Source organism: Anomalospiza imberbis, chromosome 3 (assembly GCF_031753505.1).
Source record: "Anomalospiza imberbis isolate Cuckoo-Finch-1a 21T00152 chromosome 3, ASM3175350v1, whole genome shotgun sequence".
NCBI classification, from domain to species: domain Eukaryota; kingdom Metazoa; phylum Chordata; class Aves; order Passeriformes; family Viduidae; genus Anomalospiza; species Anomalospiza imberbis.
The window spans coordinates 64,937,627-64,959,270 of NC_089683.1; the positions used below are offsets into that span (position 1 = coordinate 64,937,627).

General features: G+C 38.0%; 1 protein-coding gene across 1 annotated transcript in view; it reads left to right on the forward strand.

The window, feature by feature from the left end:
• MAP3K5 (mitogen-activated protein kinase kinase kinase 5) overlaps window positions 1-21,644 on the forward strand; it is a 98,112-nt gene that overhangs the window by 6,741 nt on the left and 69,727 nt on the right. The window lies entirely within an intron of this gene.

Genomic DNA, 21,644 nt, shown 5'->3' on the forward strand with positions numbered 1-21,644 from the left:
TCTGTCACTGGCCTGTCACAGCAATTTGTAGCTCAGCTGTACAGAAAGAAATTCCTCAGGCCTCTCCCACAGCTGAGAGGCTTACGCAGCACGTGCCATGGGTGTTAATTACCAGCCATGTCTGTAACATTAAGGGTATGCTCCTGATGTGTTTATTTACTGAAGTATTATCAGTGAGACTAGAGAGTCCACATGAAGGCTTTCGTTGGATTTTGAAGTTACTGGAAGTTACTAGAAGTTAGGCTTTTGAAATGGTACTTCCTCTTTTGCACTTAAATACATCAGGGTGATAGAACTAGTTTAGAAATACTTCATGGTATTTGAAGTGGTGGGAGGAAAGTAGATTATGAAATTATTAGGGCCCTTAAAATACAATAAAGATGTAAAACTCGTGAGGCATCTGTATGAGCAGACATCATCTAAGTATATTCCCCACTGGAGAAAATGCTGACTGGAACTAGATGAATGCTTTTTGAGTAATGCAGAAGAAAGCTTGTGACTGATTTTTCTGCAGTTTGCATTTCTGTAGCTCTGAACAGGATGTGTCATAAAGAAATTACTCTTGAATTTGCTGCAGTCATGATAATAATTTGGCTTCTCTTTTTAGTAGCTTTCCAAAGTAAATAAGCACAATACAAAAAGCTCTAAATGTAGCAAGTGACAACAGCTGAAACAAGTTGTGTTAAAGCCTGAAGGTTCAAGTGAAAAGTAGAAAAGACCTTATATACATGCTTCAGCACCATTGCCCTCAGTAAATTTCACCCTCTGTTATGTCTTAAATAAAATTAAGTTGACCAAGTGAAAATTTCCATTTTATGGCAGTTTTTTTTTTGTCTCTGTATAGAATACCTGAGTTTTGAGTGTGTTCTCTGGTGCTGATCATTTAAAACTTGTTCCTGTTTCCTCAGTGCCTTTGGAACAGTCTGTATTTGGAATTGTTGTATTTGCATGCAGAGTTAACCTGCAAGTCTATTTTGGGTTTAAATTAAACCCAAAGGAATTATAAAACCTCAGTGGCTCTATAGTGACAGGGATTTTGCAAGTCTGTGTTTAATAAAATTGAAGTTACTGCTGGGATTCACATCTTTCATTGTGGGGTCCCTGCTTTAGATTGTCCCCAAATATCCACTGTCCACAGTAGTCTGCTACTGCTTCTTCAGTCTGGCTTCTCTGGGGGTTTATACTCAGCAGTACAGACGCACTCAAAGTGCAGCATTTGTTGGAACAAGATAAACATCTGTAGCAGTCAGCAAAGTCATCTCATACCACAGAACATGTGTGTGTGTATGACAGATGACAGAAGAATCTGTTTTGACAATTGGGGGATTTTCTGGTAATTACTGATGGGTAGATTTCTGTAAGAATTTTGTAATTGTTTGTGTTCCAAGAGAATATGAACCTCAGGCTGAGCTTGACATACAAGCACAGGCTGCTTTTATGGTTTATATTACTATTTTCCTCTGAGACCAAATTTATGCCTAGAGTGATGCAGATATAATATTTCAGTTATGAAAAGCTGCTGATAAACTATTAACAATGGCATGCCAGAGTTGAATTCTCTTCTAAATTGTGTTTGACTTTATTCATAAACATTGAGATGAGTTTAGATGCAGCATGGGGCTTAAAGATTTCCCACAGTCTGAATCATTTGAAGCCAGTGGGAATCAGTGCTCTTTCAAATCCCACAAGAAATGTATGTTTTGATTTAAGAGCTAGACACCCCTGTAAAAATTTGGCTCTGCATTTCTCCCTTACTGTAATAAAGTAAATGAGTTGCTCTGGGACTTGCTTGTGATTGTGTCAGTGGGTGTCTCTTGCAGAGAGTGCACTCTGGGTGAGTAAGCAGCTGGTGCTTTCAGTGGAGAAGACAGTTTTTCAGTGATATCTCCACTGAAGAGTTATCTGCACTTGTAGAATTTATCTGTTTTCTTCCCCTTCACATAATATTTGTCAGATACAGTTTTAATGCTGGTTTCATAACAGTCTTTCTGGCTTACTAGGGGCCTATAAACTGAGACCTGCAGTCTTTGAAATGTGAAGATGCAGGTTAAACTTCTGACAGAAGTCTATTCTGCAGTGTGCACAAGTCACTTGACTGTAGCACAGGAAGCCCTGGATGTGACCAAGGAAGACTTGGTGATGTACCAGAAGTAAATGAACAGTTGTACCACTGTAGGAATTCATTTATGGTTCTGAAGTGGGCCCCCTCTTGCTTGGGATAAATTTATTCAGTTATCTTGACATGGTAGCAAAGTGCTTCATTTAACTCCACCTTAGAGGCACACCCATAAGATTAAATGCTCCCACTTCCACTGCTCCACCTTCAATACGATTTTTGCAGCTACACATACTTTTCAAAGCTTGATAGTACTGGCTTTTCTCTATAGAAGAATGTATCTGAAGGGAAACACACTAGATGTATGCCATAATTTTGTGTTTTATTGTTTTATTACTGCCTTTCAGTACAATATCTCAGATAAGGTTTCTTGACCTTCCTCCAGGAACCTTATGGCTGATTTGAGTGAAAATAGATTGATTTACACCTGAATGTATGCATGCTGACTACTGGTTATGCTTTCAATAATGTAGCATGATAATGAAACCAGATTTTTGGTTGTGTGCTGCATCCTGTCTTCACTCACTCCTTGCAGCTCTGGCCATCAATGAAAGTGGCATCTGGTGTTTGTTGAGAAGGGCAGAAGCCATTTGCCTCTTGAATGTAACCTCGTCTTCTAGATCAGAGTTGAAAATTAGGTTTTTGCCAGGCAGTTGGTATGAAGAACAGAGAATCCCTCCAAATCTCCTTGGGAGTGGAATTTTGTCAGTTCTGAACATTATCATCGTTCCTGGGTCATATGCAATTGCAGAAGGCTCAGTGACACCATCCTGATCACTTTTACAATAAGTGAAGTCCTCTGTATTTATGTTCTCTGTTTCCCTGAGATCAGTTTAAATTTTTATTTTCTGCAGAGCTGAACTTCACCGTTACTTCTTATGAAAATAAATATACTTCCTTTCAATACATAATATCTTACAAGGGTTTTCAGTGGCCTTGCAAATCATTCAAGTTTCTTTGCACAAACTATTTTCTTTTCCTTATTATGTTGAAACTTATTTTGGGAGGTAAAGTTCCCTGATTAACTCTCTCAATATTTGTATATTATTTACATTTCAAGATTATGAAGGCTCTATTTTTCACAATTATTTTTATGATTGCTTGTTAATTAGAAGAGAAACAGAATTTCTGAAAGAGGGCTTTTTGTTGGTTTTTGGTATGGGTTTGGTTTTTTTTTTTTTTGTTTTTTTGTTTTTTTGTTTTTTTTTGAGGGATTGTGGTATTTCCTAATGCTACATCAGAGTGAACAGAGGTGTTTTTTTTTTTTTTTTCCTTCTTCTTCTTGCTGCCACAGGCCAGGACAGCATGTGGGTACCCTGACTTACTCCAGCCGTAGAAGGCCACCTCCCATGGCTGTGCTTAGTCCAGGTCTGTAGCTGGAGAGAAAGTACTTCATCAACCTCTCAGCCTGAGGAAGGAAGACATTTGGCCTCAGATAGGGCTGGGGACTGACAGTGGACACTTGGTTCTGGACAAGCCTTTCAGGCTGGAGCCTATGTGGGCAACGCTGTCCAGAGCTGAGACTGTGATGCAGCCCAGCCCAGCTGTGCTAGCAGATTTTTGCTGGACCAGTCTCAGTGTGTATTGCAGAATGCTCTCTGTTGGCGAGAAGTGTCTCAGGCTGGATTTAGCAGCCACTCAAAGAGCTTGTATTGAAGATTTACTCAAATATGCTTATTTCATTGAGGCTTAATAACACTGGAAGTTTGTGGAGGTCATTAAGTGTGAAGTGGATTTAACATGGTTTAAATACTTCAACACATTTGGGTGCATTTCACAATTCTGATGTACATGGAGAAAGTATTAAAAATATGTGTTCTAAAAGCATTCCTCAAATGAAACAAGAAAATGAGGATTCTTGCCACTAATTCTGTTACCAGAAACCATGATCTCCCTTTTCCAACTGACGCAAGAAGGCCAAAATGCAATAAAAGCACTGGGAAAATGGACTAAACTAAAGCAAGAGCTTTTGCAGCAAGCCCTGCCAAATGGGTGTGAACTGGAAAATTTCCAGTCCATTTTGTTGCTTAACTGCTTGCATTTTGGTCTCTGTTCTGCAGCATCCCAGAAGTGTCTCTTTGACTGATCAGTGTGTTGACAACCTGGTACTTGTCTCTGTATCCTCTCTGTTCAAGTACTTTAATAGTATCTTCAGTTGAAAAATTTCCTGTTAGGCAAACCTTACCAAACCTTAGTGAATTTCAGTTTATGCTGTGGCTGGTTGCAAACTGGCAGATGCTTGGCTTCAGTATTTAATTCAGTTCATAAGAAATTATATATTCCTTAGCTATAATGAATTGAAGATACTGATTCACAGACAACCTGGGGTTGTTCAACATGGAGAAGACTTGAGGGTGACCTCATTGCAGGCCTTCAGTACCTTAAAGGGGCTTATAGAAAGGAGGGAGAGGGGCTTTTTATATGGGCAGATAGTGACAGGAAAAGGGTGAATGGTTTTAAACTGAAAGGTTAAAACTGTTTTTTAAACTGAAAGAGGGCAGGTTTAGAGTAGATGTTAAGAAGAAATTCTTTTCACAGCAGGTGGTGAAGCGCTGGAACAGATTACCCAAAGGTTTTAGATGCCCCATCCCTGGAAGTGTTCAAAGCTGCTTTGGATGAGCCCTGAGCAAATGAATGGCATCCCTGCCCAAGGCAGCAGGGTTGGAATTAGGTGAACTTTGATGTCCCTTCCAACCCAAGCCATTCTATGATTCTGTGATTTAGAGCTACTGCCATAGTAATGTCAAGTACTTTTGCAGAAAAACTGTCTCAGACTTCTAACACTGAAAGGCCTAGTTGACATGGCACATTTTCAAATAACCTAAATGCCAGTAAATAAATACAAGCAAGATGACAGTTATTGCAATATGCACATCAATATCAGAAAAGAGAATTACCCTCCTGCTAAGAGTATACTGATGCCTCACTCTAGCTGCAGTGCTAAGTAGGGTAAGACAATCATAAAATCCATTTTTCTGTGCACTTACTCTCATTAAGTAGAACTGCTGGAATAGCTGAGTATATTGTATCCTATGAGATGCAGTCCCAAGGCAGCTTAAGTGGAGGAGAAGCTGGACTAACACACTTCTCCCTGGTGCTGCTTTTAGTGTTCAGAGAAATACATTATGAGGTAGGTCGTGGAGCTGGCCTGATTGCCAACTCACTCCTTTACTTCCTTCTGGTTAGCTTTCTGTAGAGTAAGTTCTGTGAGCACACATTCCAGAGGACAGACCAAAAGCAGGACTGCAGCAACCTGTGTTGAGATTGTCTAAAGGTGTGGTTTCATGTTATTCTTGATCTTGTCTCCTTGTGGGTTGCCTCATATCCTTTCCTCTTCCGGTCAGAGTGGCTAAGGAATGTATTTCATGCTGCTGTGCCAGCTGTTTGTGCTCTCAGTCTGATGTTTTTCAGATACTTTCAGTTTACAGGAAGGTTTGAAAGCATTCTCTGAGTTTTTCTGTGTATTACAACAAAAACTTGAGGACTTGCCATCTGAAAGTTCAAAGATTCTGCCACCTGAAATTTTGACTACATCTTTGCTAGCAAATGAGGGAAGCACCCAAGATTCATAGGCACTCATGGTTGAAAGGAATTACAAAAGTCAGAGGGTCTGCAAAAGTTTAGGTTATATACTTGCTATGAAAATTGGTATTTTAGTCCATTGTCTCCCAGTATAAGCAACAGTAGTGGGTTTTGAATAAAGGGGCAGAGTGCAAAGGACGAGAGAGATGGGTGAAAGAGGAAAAAAGGAAGAGAGATCAGCAGTCCTGGCTCCAGCCCTGATCCAGCTGGTGGCGTGGCCAAGGTCCAGGGATGCACGCGCACCTGGGCTTTGTGGGGGTAGCTTTTTGTAGATAAGTTTTCTCTGCCCTGGAGATAAGTTTCTCACTTTCTATGCAAGTTACTTGTCATGCTCAGTCCATTCTTTTAGATCTTTCTGGAAATGGATCAGAGGGCTTTGGAGATCTTTGGTGATCTTGATCCCCCCTGTAGTCCATGCCTACTTCTTGACCCCATTCACACACTGTACTGTCTTGTGCTTATCTCCATGAGCCAGAACAAGGACGCTTGTCCCAGAAAAGTGCTGCCCTACCTCTATATGGCCCCCTTCTCCAGCCACATCCTGTTCTTTCTCACAACAGTCCTTGGTCGGCTCCACAGTTATCTGGCTATTGGTGTTTGGAGACGTACACATTAGTCCCCTTATCTTCTAGGCTTCTACACATGGTAGCAGAGTCCAGCGGCCTATGCTGTTAAGCTGTTATCACTTCTGGCATGCTTTTGGTCTGTGCCAATGAGTAGAGCCTCAGTAGCATTCCCAGTGACCTGTTTGAAGGGAGCAACCTGAGGCTAGGAGAAATTAAGATGGCTGTAAACTGTTCCAAGCCACTTGGTCCTGATGCAGAAGTGGGACCTGGGGCATGTTTAATTGGTCAGCATTGCTATACTGGTTTCCTAGTTTAGGTGTAACAAGTGTGCTTCTTTGAAGCTTTGGTTCAGAGCTGAGGAAGTGCAGTTGCAGTGCCATATCTATTCAGGAAGATGGGTTAAAGATACTGTGTTTGTGAATGCACAATTTCAGTAGCTATCTTAGCTTCCAAATTCACAGTCTTTCTTGAGGCCCTTAAACTGAATGAAGGGCAGTGACTAGCTATTGCAAGTCTTAGGCCTCAGTATTCACTCAGCAAATAACCTGCTAATATGCACTGTTTGTTGAAAAAGAATCTTTCAGATCCACCATATTAATCCACTAGATTGCAAGTACAGCATTTGTGCATATTTTCCAGCATAGATCATCAGTTTCTTTGTATCTGCAGGAAATGTACAAAATGTCATGACTGAATACGACGTAAAAATTTCACTTTCCATTTTTATACATTTGATTTTTTCAGTCAAACTCTAATGCATAACTCAGAGAGCACATCTCAGGTTTTTTTTTTTATAAAATATATAATGTTTTCAGTTATTATATTCTGCTTAAATGTAACTGCCCTGCAGTTATATTCAAAAGCCTTCAGTGTGGCAAGTGAAGAAGGTTGACTGCAAAAGAAACAAATTAAATCTCAGTAGCTTAATTTTTGGCTTATGCTATTGTAAATTACTTGGTCTGTGCTGGCAAAATTGTTTCCTAGAGTTTGTGGTTTAATTTGCTGGCCTTTATATCCAGGTATTTTTGGATAAATCTCTGCAAAAGGGTGGTTATTCTGCTAAAAATGAATGTGTGAGTAGGTGGTGGTTGTTGTCACTTTTTTTTCTCCAATGTCTCAAGTGTTTCTTCATCCTAAATATTAATTTTTCACTTCTATAGAAGATGAAGAGCTTGAAGCATGAGAATTTAAATGTTCATATGATACAAATGCAAACTGAGCTAGGTTTCCTACCAATTGTGTGGGTTATTTAGTTTGCGTAAAGCTGAATATCTATTTTGTTGGCAATTATTCAGATTTACATCTGTGTAGCTTTCCTGTTCATATCAATAATTGCTGTAGGAAAAAAAATCTGGTTTTAGCATAAATTACTGCTATCTTTACCATTTCAGCACTGCAGGTTGAATGGAGATTGAAGCCTATGTTGAATATTGCAGTGAGATCATGTATACTGAGTTGTTTTAGTTAATTGGTACTAGAACACTTGGAATATTAACTGAATTCCAGAAGTTAGTTGGAATGAAAACATTTTACCTGTACATAGAGTACAGAAAGAAGTAGATTAGATTAGATTAAGCAAATCACTAGTTTCATATGCAAATGGTAATTCTTGCCACTTTGGCTCAATTAACCTATGCCAGTCATCAAACTTTCTCTTGCTCCACTGATTTAGGCACTTAGAATTGATGAAGTCATAAAGTTCTTCTAGTATCATTTCCTTGGTTCAGTTGTGGGCTAGCTAGCATGAGGTTTTGCTGCTTACTGTGATTTTAAAAATATAGGTAATGGATTAGTTTGTAGACTTTTCTCAAGTAAAATGTTTGCTTTTGTTTCAATTTTGTAGTCCTTGTTCTTCCTCAAAAATAGGATGCAATGCAGGACAGTTAAAACCTCATTTGTAGTGCTAGTTCTGCTTCAAAAGTGCTGCTGATGCTTCAAAAGTGCTGCTGATACAATATATATTTTTTTTTTTTCTGTACATGGAGTTCAGCGTTGTCCTAGCTTGGTGACTGTCCATATGTAAATACTTCAGAATTGAATTCAACACTTACAGTGCTCCAAGTGCTTTATCTTGAAGTCTTTTATCTTGCTTCTGCCAGCTCTTATGCTGGCTGTTCCCCTTCATGGGTAATGTACTTAAGGATTTCATCTATCGAGGCTAAAGCACTTTATGGAGGGAACAGATAGCCATCTCATCATTTCAAGGAGAATGAAACCAAAAGGATGGAGAGTAAATTACTTGCTTGAGCTAAGGCAGTAGACCTTAGCTAAAGGTGAGGAGAGGACTCAGCTTTCCTGAGTTTGTGAGCTGCTGGCTAGATCAGATGCACTGCTATTATGATCAGTGCTGATTTAGATATGACTCATTTCTGTTAAGAAGACAAGAACCTCTATGATAGTTAACATAAAATCTGAAATTTGAAACACTCGTACACAGTGGTTGGATATTAAATTGTACTGCAGTAATTCTAAATTAGTGCTGTAGCCATATAAAAGTAGTTTTTTGGTACTTGAATCATGTGCAGAGATGGGCTACCTTTGGAAGTAAAGTTTAAGCATCTTGTATTAATACAGAGAGTGACAAGCAACAATAATCCAAGGCTGTTCTTTTTGCTGTAAAACTGAATTGAATGAGAATGGAATCATAGCTATCACAGGCCACCTGGAGTTACCATTGACATAGCAAAACGCTTATCAGATCTGTTTAATCTCGTTTTGCAACAATTAGCAGCAATCATGTCAAGCGTTAAAGAATTTGACTCAGATGAGTCATTTCCGTTTTCTGTTGGGGGATGCAGTAGTGCAGTTACTTGTGAGGCTGGGCAGTCTATGCTGCCTTAGAGGCAGATGGTGGTGTTATGAGCAGTCCTATTTTCTGTATTAATTTGCAAATTAGTGGTTGCTTCTCAGGAATTTTGAGTGTGATTTTTCCAGTAACTTAAATACCAAGTTACTACTTACATGCTCACGTGTGGTTATTTTGGTAGAAAACTAGTGTGGGAGGTTTTGTCCTCCTTAATAAGAATAATTTGTGTATCACCTCGTCTCCCCTTTCTTTACTGATATTTTCACTGTTACTCTGAGTCTTGAAAGGCGAGGGGTAGCTCTGTGATCTGGGCTCCAGTAAGCTAAAGCAAAAAGTCATAGCTCAAATTGTGAAATTAATTTCAAGCTTGGTCTGTGCAAAAAGGAGATGAGCTTAAGCTAAATAAAGCAGGCTGGATGGATCTGTGTCTGTCTGAACTTTTATCCTACACTTGTGTAATTGCTGTCCTTGGGAACTGGTGAGAGATGAAGTTTATGAAACGCGAGCCATTCCGCACTTTCTTGTATTTGGCAACAATACTGTAATCTTGTAACTTGTATGTCTGCAACTGTAGACAAGGCTGCAATTTTGCTTCTTTCTGCTGGAGATGATAAACTCCTCGTCCTTGTTACCTTCTAACAGGGTCCTTTAAATTTTTTTAAAGTATTTGAGGCTTTTGTGTTACAGGGCAAGATTACCTAATCTGTGCTGTGGAGTGCTTTGCAAAGTAGGACACCGATTCCAGCTCTATCTTTTGTGAATAGTTGCAATAGAAGAAAATTATAGTGCCATGTACCGTGTTAGTGACACATGTCTAGCTTGATGGAGGGTTGCTTTTCTAAATTTCTGAATACTCCAAACTATAGTCTCGTCTTTGAATTGAAGACTTTATTTTCTGTGTGAGGTTGATACTTCTTTGCAGTGTTTTTGGTGGAGCCCAGGGATCTTTCAAACTTGGTTTAATCAGGTGTGTTTTGTTTACGCTGTACTTCACCTGTGTTGACTGAAGTAAATTGATTTGTGTGGTTGAGTGCTGTGTGTGGGTTTTTTCCTGCTAAATTGCAAGGAAGGCTGCGTGCAAATGTTGTACTTGTGACTTAGAGATCACTAAGGTCTGACCAAGCCCTGTGAATGTTGTCCTACCTGCTTTCAAATCGTGTTTGACTTAAGAAGCCTTAGTAGTAGTGTTATGTGGGAAAAGCAGCTTAACTGTAATTCTACAGCTTGCTTTGTTGAAAGAAAGTGATGGTGGTTTCTTTTATTGTTTTGTTTTTATTTTGTTTTTTTAAAGGAAGAGCTGGAAATGGATAAGGTATATGAGGTATGAAGCAGATACTGATATGTCTATGTTTTGTCAATTACTTCTCTGAAATAGAACATAAATAGACCTTGTAAGGTGCAGATGAGTAGGAAAAGTAGACATGATATTTTGAATTTAAACAACAAATACTTAGGACATTGCAAATAGACAATAAATAATAATAAAATAATGTGCTAACAATGATAAATTCATTGCTGTGCTAATAGGGAAGGAATATGCATTGCTTCCCAGAAATCTATAAGCAAGGAAACAATTGATAAACTATTGCTTATACAGGTTTATTTTGGGAAATATTGGTCAGTGCAGTCACTAGACCAATTTTTGAATCAAATTAATAGACAGACAATAACTAAATACTGCAGAGTGTGCTTATTTTTTAATCTGTTAGGGTGTGTAACAGGTTAGAGCTATGGTGAATGAATTACTGAAAACTTCATAGGAGTAATAAATAAACTTGTCAGCAGTCACAATGAAAGAAAGAAAGGAAGGAAAAACTAGAAGAGGTATTTGCTGTGTAATTGTGATGTGCTATATCTTTACCATCTCTGCTCATCACATTTGAAAAACTGAATTTGGGTCTTGGTGGAAGACACAGACAAGGGAAAAACCAGATTATCAGAATCATTCATGGAATTGTTTCTATGCAGGAAGAGACTGACTAGATAGGGTCTTTTCAGAAAAAAAAAAAAAAAAAAAAAAAAAAAAAACCAAAAAAAACCCAAAAAAAAAAAACCCAAACAAAGGGAAAGGTGGTGTCCTCTGAAATCGGGAATGGAAAGGAAAGATTTATTAAGGAGTAATCACTCATTTTTAATTTTTGACTTTCTAACTCTTATCTGTAAGCAGCTTCAGAAGAAGCTAAAAGAAGCACTTTTCCATAAAAAGACATAGTTAAATATTCTTCAAAAGGACTAACATTCCTGATGGATGGGTTTGCTAAGACCTATTATATATTGTGTACACGTGAAATTACTTGGAAATTCTTCAGACTGTTGGATTTCCAAATGCTTTAGAATGTACCATGTGGTTCTGCAGTTGTTTTTTCTTTTCATTTTTGCCAAGATTTGTGCACTTTTTAAGAGATGATGGTGTTTTTTATCAGAAAACATGGCATGTGAAATTCCAAAGCCTTCAGGCAGTTAGTTTTCTCAAAGCCTTTCTGTTCATGGAAAAACATTGGACACAGCAGTGAAAATGCTACAAGGTAGAGATTTTTGTGGAGAGGGTGGTGAGAACCAGAAGTGGTAGGCATATTTTTTGATTATTATGAAATTTGTGATCTAAAATTCTCAAGTGTTGTATTTTTTTATGAAAAATAGGGTTTTTTTTTTTTTAGAATGGAAATATTTCCATGACTAAATAAAGACATTTAACAAATGTGTTTGTTTACATCTCTTAGAAAAATTCTGCTTCCAAATTTTCAGAGGCTTAGGAAGATTCCCATTTTTACAGGCATTCCAGATGCTGTTCATCATAATCTTGAAGTGCTTGTATTTATTTTTCAGTCTGTACTTGCTGCTTCTAAGTTTAAACTATTTTTGGTATCACTGGATTGGAAAACATTAACTCTCATGACTTGAAAAGAATATTATAAGAAATCTTTGTGCATCTTTGTATTAGAAACACTTCCAGGATCTTTTCAGTGGCTTAATGGATGTGTCTCTGGCCTTCTTGAGAAGGGTCATATGGTCTGTCTTAGACATTTAGCTCCTCTTGGTGCAGGCCACATTTCTATTACAACCTATGTAGAAATGAGCAAGATGTCTTCTTCTTAACAAGAAATTGACAGGATTAGCTAAAAAGAGGAAGAGCTTTCAGATGGCATAAAGACATCCTAAGGAAAATTCCTTCCAGAGAATGTGTGATGTTTATTAACAGAAATTTGAAAGTAATCCACAGCAGGTGGCATTGCTAAGAAGATGAAGAAATGGAATTATGCCCTTTGAATGAAGAACTTTTGTTCAGATGAGTAAACAAGTTAAAAATGTGTAAAAAGGCATGTAAGCCTTAGTAAGACTGTTTCCAAAAGAGTTTGAGTAATACTTGCTGAAGACTGCTATTTTTTTGGTGCATGACTTCTGACTTTATTTGATGTTGGTAGCATTGTAGTGGGAGTTTATATTGGTATTACATTAGGGCAGATGGGTTAAAAATACAAATAAAGAACACATTATTTAGAGACATGGGTAAAATCTGGCAGCAGGGAGGAGTTGAATGGCTTTTTTTGTAGAAGGAAATCACACTCTTCTTATGAGCCTGTACTTAAGGGTAATCCATTTAAGACAGTATATTGAGATGTCAAAAAGCTTTTGATGGGATACTTTACCAAATACTCTTAAAGGGATAAAATGTCTGGAGGTGCCATCCTTATAACCTTTAAGTGGACACTTAAAAGAAAGGAACAGAAGATAAGTTTTGCAATGAAGCAAGGTTACCTGTGGAACACCAGGCTGTTAAAAAGGATTGTTCTGTACTTTCTTGTTTTGAATTGGGCTTTTCAGAAGTTTCACAGCTGATCTAAATTTTTTTTTTTTTCTGGTGCAGGCTTGTCAAAACTTTAGAGAGTAGGCAGTAAAGAATTGTAGAAGGTTTTATGGTACCAAGGATATGAGCAGCTAAAGGACAGCTGAAGTTCAGTGATAGTGAATGCAAAGTAACATACATGAAGAAAAGCAGCTCTAATTGTTCACATATTATTGAGCACTAAATTAGTTGTTGATATTCAGCTTTCTAGGTAGCTCAACATTTTACTGTAAATGTGTGTGGATTGTTTAAAAAAGCTCAGTCTTTACTTGCACCATTCTCACCATCTCTGCCACATTGCCTTCTGGCTTCTGACAGAGAAGAAATACTGAGTTAAACAGAGTTTTGATCTGATCCCTCCAGATGCTGCAATGAAACCCAGACTTTGTTTTTGAAGCTTGTTGGTGGATCTGCCCAGACATTTTTGTCACAGTGAGCTGAGCAAAGAAACAAAATATATAACTGTGTTATAAGTGAAAATAGATTTTAGGAAAAAAACCCCAAACTGGAAGACTTCTTCGGTGGAGAAAACTTGAGGTCATTTAATCAGAAATAAACAGAACAGGAAAGACAGAAATAAAAAGAACTTTTGATCAGCTTTTTCTCCTGCCCGTCCTGTCCTTGAGGTGGATTGTTGTTTCTTTCCTTGGCTTTAATGTCCTCTGAAACTTTTGAGCTGTAGCAAACTCTACAGTTCACATAGACTTTTGGAAAACTTTCCACCACCCATGAGACCTGGCTGTTTGATTTTCATAGGACTCTTCCTTCTCTGAACTTTTCTGTTGGCACACCTGTGTTCTTACAAATTCTTTCTTCTTGGGTAGGCCCAGTCACTTCTCCAGAGAATAAATAATCACTCTTTCATCTTGCATCTCAAGGACACATGACACGGGAACATAAACCAAAATAATCACACAAATACCATCCTCTCTCTCTCTCTCTCTCTCTCTCTCACTCTCTCACTCTCACTCTCTCTCTATCTAGGGGTTTGCCTGCTTAAGATCCTGTCCAGGCCAAAGGAGTGTTTGGTCTTCTTTGACAAAAAAATTGCAATGATGAAGATCTTCTGAACAAAACTTCTCAATGTAGAAGTACTGGTTTGCTACAGCCTGCCTTGTTTTCATTGACTGCTTCTGCTGTTGTGTGTGTGGATTGCTTAAATAGCATTTGGTACAGATCCTAACTCTAGCCCTGTAAAGTGCTCCTGCATTCAGCTGAGCTTCAGTAGTTACCCCATTGTGATCTGAGTATTTTTTCTGATGCAAAGTTCAGAGTTAAGGTAGTCTTTAGTATTTGGTGTTATTGCTAGTAGGGAGCCTGTTTCACTAGGATTGATACAGATGCAGTGAGTCTGAACATATTGAGGTTATTTTTGAATAAATGGCTCTTTGTTTGCTTGTCATCTTTTATTCCTGCCTGATTCTGAGTTCCTCCCACATACATTAAGCTGAGAGTGGTTTCTTTTGAATTGTTGGGGGTTGGAATCATGTGATAACATTACAATCCTTTTTGGGCCAGGAGAGAGTGGATTTTTTGAAACTTAAGCTTTCTTCTGTTTTCTTTTACCTCATCAGAAAGCCTTTCTATATTGTTTCAGTTGTCTTCAGATCATTGACACAGTAATTTAGGTTTTGAAGTGTAGTTTGATGTGTAAATTCCTACACAACCCTTTATTGTTTGTCATCTCTTTCTGTCTCATTTCTTTTCTAACAGCTGTTATAACTTTCTTTTTGTTACCAGTTCGTTGCCAGCTTCTGCTGTTTTATTTTGGTAATTGCCTTCAGATTATCTCTCATCAGTTTTTGATTACAGAAGCAAGAGGTTCTTTTCCCTTCACATATTTGAAGCATAGTGCAGACAAAAAGGCTAGAGTTTCACTTGGAGGATCTTGGTCTTGAATGCTGTTGTTGCAACAAGAAAAGTAACTTGTTTTTCTCTCCTTCTTGCCTGGTTGGTTCTAATTGGTGAAGTATTACATTTGGTTTTGTAGAATGATCTGAGTCAGTTAACTACAAAAGTTGGCAGGAATCAATTTGCACAAGTGTTACTAAAGAGCACCTCAATGTATTTGTGGGATAAGGTGCAAGATTTATAACGCTCCTGTGTGACAGCAGATCACTGCCAATCAGTTAAACATTGGTGGGGGTTCTCCAGGACATCTGGATTTGTAGATTATGAGCTGTTTTGTGATTTCCAGTTTAAATTTATCCAGGGATGACATTTATTTGTTCTTGCACATTGTCAGCCTTTAACTTAAGTAGTTCTTCTCTCTTACCTTAACTAGAAAGAAATCAACAATTTTTAATGATTTAAAAGGAGAAAGGATTGCTTTTACATGATTAGCAAGGGTTTTTTTTGTTAATGAGTGGACTCCTAGAGACCTAGATTGAGTCACATACTCAATTTAGAGTCTGTCAGTATGGCTATAGATGCCTAATGTAATGAGGTAGATTGTGTATATGTCTTTTTATTTATTTTCTTTGTTCTTCCTTAAGGAACTCTTCTTCCTGTGAAGTTATATGTGGGATTCTTGAACACGTGGATGTTGCATCCATGTCTATATGGAGGATTAAAATTTACCTGCTCCCTGGAACAATATGTGACTTTTAAGCAGGGCTAATTAGGTACTCAGTTGCATCCTTGTAGATGTTGTGGTGTCTGGTGCCTTCTTTATCTAGGACCTGGTGATTGTGTGGGTGGAAAGTGAGATCATCTAACTGATCCAGGAGTCAGCTGATCCTGCACATTCACCCCACCCCTCCAAGCCAACAGAGTGACAGAGTTGTCTCACTGGATATTGACCACACTAGGTCGGATGCAAATGTGGAAGAGGATCAGAACCACCCCCAACAGTAAAAGCTGTTTATTGAGTTTATCTGAAGGGAAATCATACCTTTTTGCTTATAAGCCTAGGTGTAGGAATTCACTTTGAAATTCAAGAGCAGCTTAACTCAGTTTAGCTGTTCAAGGAACAGTGGGCTCTTAATACCAGCATGAGGACAAAATGGTACTGTTGTATCCAAAGGTAACTTGGTGCTTTTGGGGCAAGTATTAAGTGCTCTAATTATTTCTAGCTCAACTTTGTGTTATGCAGCATCTGGAAAGGGACCACCCACCAGACAGCTGGGCTTCTGTTCTATCTTCTTGAAATTTGTGCTCAGAAACTCCCTTTTTAGTAGGTTGCAGGCTCTGGTCTTTACTTCATTGATGATGGATCTCTGCTTCCATTGCATAAAAATGAGACTGCTCAAGACAGGATTACTATTAGATTGCTAAGTCATAGTGCATTTAACTAGATAAGAACTAGCCCATGCCCATCACATGCTTTTGTCTTGGCGCCCTTAAGCCTACTTTGTGCGTAAATTCAACCCTCTACAAATACTCTGCTTTTCCTCTAGTCTATGGCACACTTAACTTGCCTGTGCCATCGTTGCCTGCTTTTCCTTCCCCATATTCAAGCCTCAGACACCCTTACAAAGTTGGTGGGGTTTTTTTTGGTTTTGGGTTGGTGTTTTTTTTTTTTTTTTGGGTGGGGGGGTGGTCTTTTTGTTTTTGTTTTGTTTAGCCTCTCCCAACAGACTGACTTGACTGGACTGGTTTCCTGGGAGGTTGGCCATTCATCTGTGTTTGGGTATTCTCACCTCAGTGGTTCCCATCAATTGTTTCCGGACTTGGAGCCATATGAGACACTCTTGACAGGAAATGTCTGGTTACAGTGCTGTTGAAAAGTCTGTGGCACTGTGGTTTGCACAGTTGAACCAGAAATACCAATCTGTACCGACGTGTTGGGATTGCCAAAGCAGGTTTTCCTACCTCATGCAGGCAATCTCTGGTAAACAGGAAGATGTCTATGCCAAGCACAGAGAATCATAAAGAAGTTGAGATAGATAAGGATATTCCTTGCTTGTTTCTGAAAGTTTGCCCAATAGTAAGTGTTGTCATATTATCGTTCTAAGGCTGAATGGAGAGCTGCTACTGCAGTATGAAATAAGTTTGGTGTTCAGACTCACACTGAAATAAATTTTGCCCTCCTTTCTTTTCTTCTATATCTCTGTCAGAATGATATCTTACTCTTTTAACCCTCAAGTGGAAAAGAGCACAAAATCTTGGTCTCAGAAGTTGCCTTTATCATCTTTCCTCTTCCCCTGATTGATTGTGGGACAGTGAATGTAAGGCAGTAGTCATGTGTTTAATAGCAATTAATCAGAAGATAATAGCAAACATAAACATTCATTAGTTGTATAGCTGGTCTGTTTGTATTCACTGCTTTTCATGTCAGTACTATAGTAAGCAGGTAGTATCAAAAAGTAGGGTGTACGTGTAAGATATCTCAGAGCACTTGTTTAAACATTCTTCTTTGCCCTGTTACGTTTAAAACAATAAGTAGGAGATGAACTTTGACCACTGCATTTCATTTATCACTTTCTTGGTGACTAAAGGCATGGCTAATAGCCAAGAGCAAAGGGCTCTGTATCCACTAATGGACACTTACCCTTTTTTGGCCATATTAATGTGTATACTCTGGAGTTTCTACCATTTCTTAAGACAAGTTAATTAGTAGAGACTTTACATGTAAGGTTCTCAATCTTTGCACAGATAGCTTAAAGAGAACTAAGTGGATTTACATCACAGTTAGGAATAATTTGTAAGATAGATTTAATCTATGCCAAACTTCACAGAGATGTGTACTTTTCCAGTGCTTCTCAGGCAAAAAGGGTCAAGTGAGTTGCCTCCAATTCCAACTAATGAATCTAGTTTCCCAGGGTAATAAGCAGCCAGTTACTAGTGCAGTGATATTTTGTTCTCTTGAAAGCGTGATAGTGTGTTTCAAGCTATTGTTGGTGTAGATGTTAGTTCGCCTAATAACAGGCTAGATTTTGATTGCTTAGTAGTTGTTGGTGTGTCTGCAGCTCAGTGTGTGGTTACTCAGCTAATGTGTACACAGGCAGCCTCATTAGAGGCAGTTTGGCTGCTGTCAGCAGGCAGACAGAGCTTGGGGCGATTTAGGACACGGACACTGAACTGCCTGCTGCTGGATTTATGCTGGTTTTGCTGCCTAGGCCAGAGTGAACAGAGCTCTAGTCTTAGGTTTATGATACACTTGTCTTATCTATTTAGGCAGGCCAGCTGTTTAAGAAGATGGGAGGGAAGGTAGTGATTAGACTTACTTTTTTGTTCATAAACTATTAGGAGACAATTTACTTCAAGACCTATTGTAAGACTTTCTAGCTGTAATGTGAAAAATGACTAGAAAAGGTAAAGACCGATCTATACCTGTTTTCTTTAGTATCAGCGATCTGTTACCAGGTCTACTTTCATGAGATAGAATAAATTTTATCCCTTACTTTGGTCATGGGTGCAAAATTAAATTTCACATTCTTGCAGCCTGTGAGTTGCAAAAATTGCAGTTCTTGCATTTTCTGTCTTTTCTTCCTGTTTTATGCAGTGTGCTTCCATACCCACCCTACTCATTTGTCTGCTGTAGCCTGAACAGACTTTGCTGCCGCATTGAAGGTGTGCAAGAGCATTTGAAGTGAATTGACATCAGTGAACTGATGTTCCTGGTCTTCAGAGTGCTTCATCCTGAGGTCTTAGGTGTTGAGAGAGCTCTACTCTGATTCCTGTGCTTGATCAGGCTTTTACTTGCCTTGAAACTCAAACCACAGGTTTTTTGGTAAGGGTGTAGTTCCAGTGTAACTGTTGAGCTGATTCCTCCACCTTTGTTGAAATGCCATTTTGCCACTTATGAAAGTGTGTTCTCCAGTGAGAACAGTGGAAACTTATCTTCTATGGCATCAGAATGTTTGATTGATGTCATCTTGGGGAAATGAGAGTGAGAACCTGATAAAGGGGATTATGGCCTTTTATATGTTGTTGACCAAACAGTTATTTTGGGCTTAGCTAAATCCTGATTCTTTCAAACTAGTGAGAATTTTGATATCTGTGTGTATACTTTTTACTTAGATTTGTCTTGAAAACCATCAGTCCTGCTAATCTTTGCTAAACTTCTAATAATATTTAATGTAACTGAATACAGTGTTTGGCTGTTTTGTAGTGCACTTGATGGTACATTTCAGGTGCTTTGTAGGAACCATTACCACTCCTGTTTCTGTGGTGGGTTTTTTATCTTTTTTTCTTTTTCTTCCAGATGAGTTACATAGTATTTGACTTCTGCACTTCTGTCAAGTTCATTGATCCCTCCTTTGCTCAGAGGAGTTATCTTCCGATGTTATGAAACAAGATAGTAAAAAATAGGTCTGTCATAGGAGCTGTTTCAGGATATATGTTTTTTTATTTGCATAGCCATCTGATCTCAAAAGTGCCTATACCTTTTCTGGCTTGTTGGAATTGCAGGTAAGATTTGGGTTGTTCCCCTTGGAAATTGCAATACCAGCCCTGAGGCCTAACCTGAACTTGAGAAATCTGATCTCTTTGTTGTGAGTGACATCTTCATCTTAAAATACATAACTGCTAAAATGAGTAGGAACACTTGACAAAAGATGGACCTATTCTAAGGAAGACACTGCTTTATCTATCAAATGAGATTATCCAGAAGAATTTCACAGAAGTCTTGACATATCTTTTCTTCTTCAGTTACATAAGAAATACAAGTATCACAAAAGAGTTTATACCAGTACCTCAGTGTAATTTTTCTTGCCGATGTTTCTTTACTAATGGTCCTTCTGTCCTCTATGTGAGCAACTCAAGGTTTTTGTATGTTTTGGGTATTTTATTTTATTTTATTTTAATTTTATTTTTACTATGATAGGGATGGTACATGGCCCAAGAATGTGGTCCTGTGTCGGACTCTGTTCAAGGTATTTGGCCAGCTTGACAGTAATATATATAGACACATAATATTTTTTGAGTTTCTCTTTCCTTCTTCATGATCTTAGGAACTTGCCTTTTTAAAATAGGATTTCTCAAGTGTTTTTTGTAATTTAGCTTTTATCAGGCTCCATCTAAAGTAATGTTTCTCTTTTAATCTTAATTTTGCAATTCTAGTGAGAGCACATTATCTTGCAGGATTGCAGAATTAAGTCATGGCATGTTGCGCAAATTTTCCTCCTGCTTGGCACTAATAGATATGTGCCATAAATTTGGAGTTGCTCAAGATTAGACTTCTATGTGAGTAAGAGCAGCTAAAAATATAACTTGCATTACGGCAAGTTTCAGAAGAAAATAAACAGACTCTAATCTCACCCAAAATATAGTAGCAATATTGTCATTCTTGTTTGGCTTTTGTAATGCTTCACTTTCCTAAAATTAATGAAAGTGAGTATATGTGTAATCTTAGTAGTGCACTGCCTTTTTTAATTCAATAAAATTTGATGGCATCCATACTGCAAATATTTAGGTGGAATTGGACAGAGGGAGATGCTTAGAACACAAGTTATGAATATTAGAATTTTAGAAAACATAGTTCAATATTAGGTTTTTTCGTGTGAAAAGATATCTTTTTTTATACCGTATTAGTCTCTTCTCTTTTAATTTTGTTTCTTGAAGAGCCTAGGCTTGTATAAGCAAAGTTTGTTCTTTCCTCTATGTGTGTCTCTCCTTCCTTCAGGTTTTTAATAATTTATAAGCTGTAGGCCAGTTACTGAAGCACATTACTGAAGAGTAGATGTCTCAAAGATAAATCCTTTTCAACAAGCTGGAGAGACACTGCTTCAGCAGTTAAGAGTGTGACCACAAGGCTTATCTTTTATTGAATATCTTCATTTCAGTTTTGATGATCTAAAAAAATAGGTGAGGTGAGAAGTTGTGGTTAGTAGCAGAATCTCTGATTAAATGAATTAGAGAAACTTGAGGGTACATAGGCTTTTTCCCTACAGAGCTTATCTTGCTATCTGTCTTTTCAGTCATTAAAGCTTCCAAAGGAATGGGAAAACATAGAGAGATACTGGAAACCAGACTGCTTTTCTTGTTCTGCTCTTTAACAGAAGCTTGTTTCTCTGGTTTGGGTTTGGTTTTCTGGTTTTTTTTTTTTCCTGAAATCTAAGAAAAAAATGAGTTGGGTAAAAAGACAGAAAGGTGTTTGTAGAAGAGGTGGAGATGAATCAGTTTTCTTGCTTTGTGCTCTTGATTCCACAAAACTTTTGCAGTGGGAATAGGCTGCCTGGTATAACAGGAATCTGTTATAGAGTCAGCAGAAATAGTTATTGCCTCTTGTTATATTTTGGCATTGGTGCAAATCTTGTCAAGAAAAACACATGGTTTAAGAGAAATTGTGGACTACATTCCTTGTTCTGTAAGCATCCATGTATGTGCTTGCATGCATTATTCACACAGGTAAAACTTATTATGAACAGAGTTCTCTGCTCAGTTAAGTTTTTACTTATATGGGTGTTAGTTTGGCTTTATATATGTACTCCCTCTTTGCTTCTCTGCATCTGTACCTTGTCTTTTTCTCATTCTATCATCTTTCTATATGAATCAAAATAGATCTGAATGGTAATTTATATTGGAACGTTACCTTTCAGTTTCTTTTCTTCCAAATTTCTAGTACAGAATCTATACAGTATGTTATAAATTACACGAATTTTTATTGCAACGCGCACAGAGAGTAAAAATGTGCCTAATGTTTTTTTTTTTCTTTTATTTCTCACTAAGGTTATTATTTACCATGTATAGATTTACCAAGCGAATTTTATTCTTGAAGACAGCAATTAAATTTTTTCCTTTTCTTGATCAGTGGTTTATCTATTTTTACCATTTGAAGGTCTCATT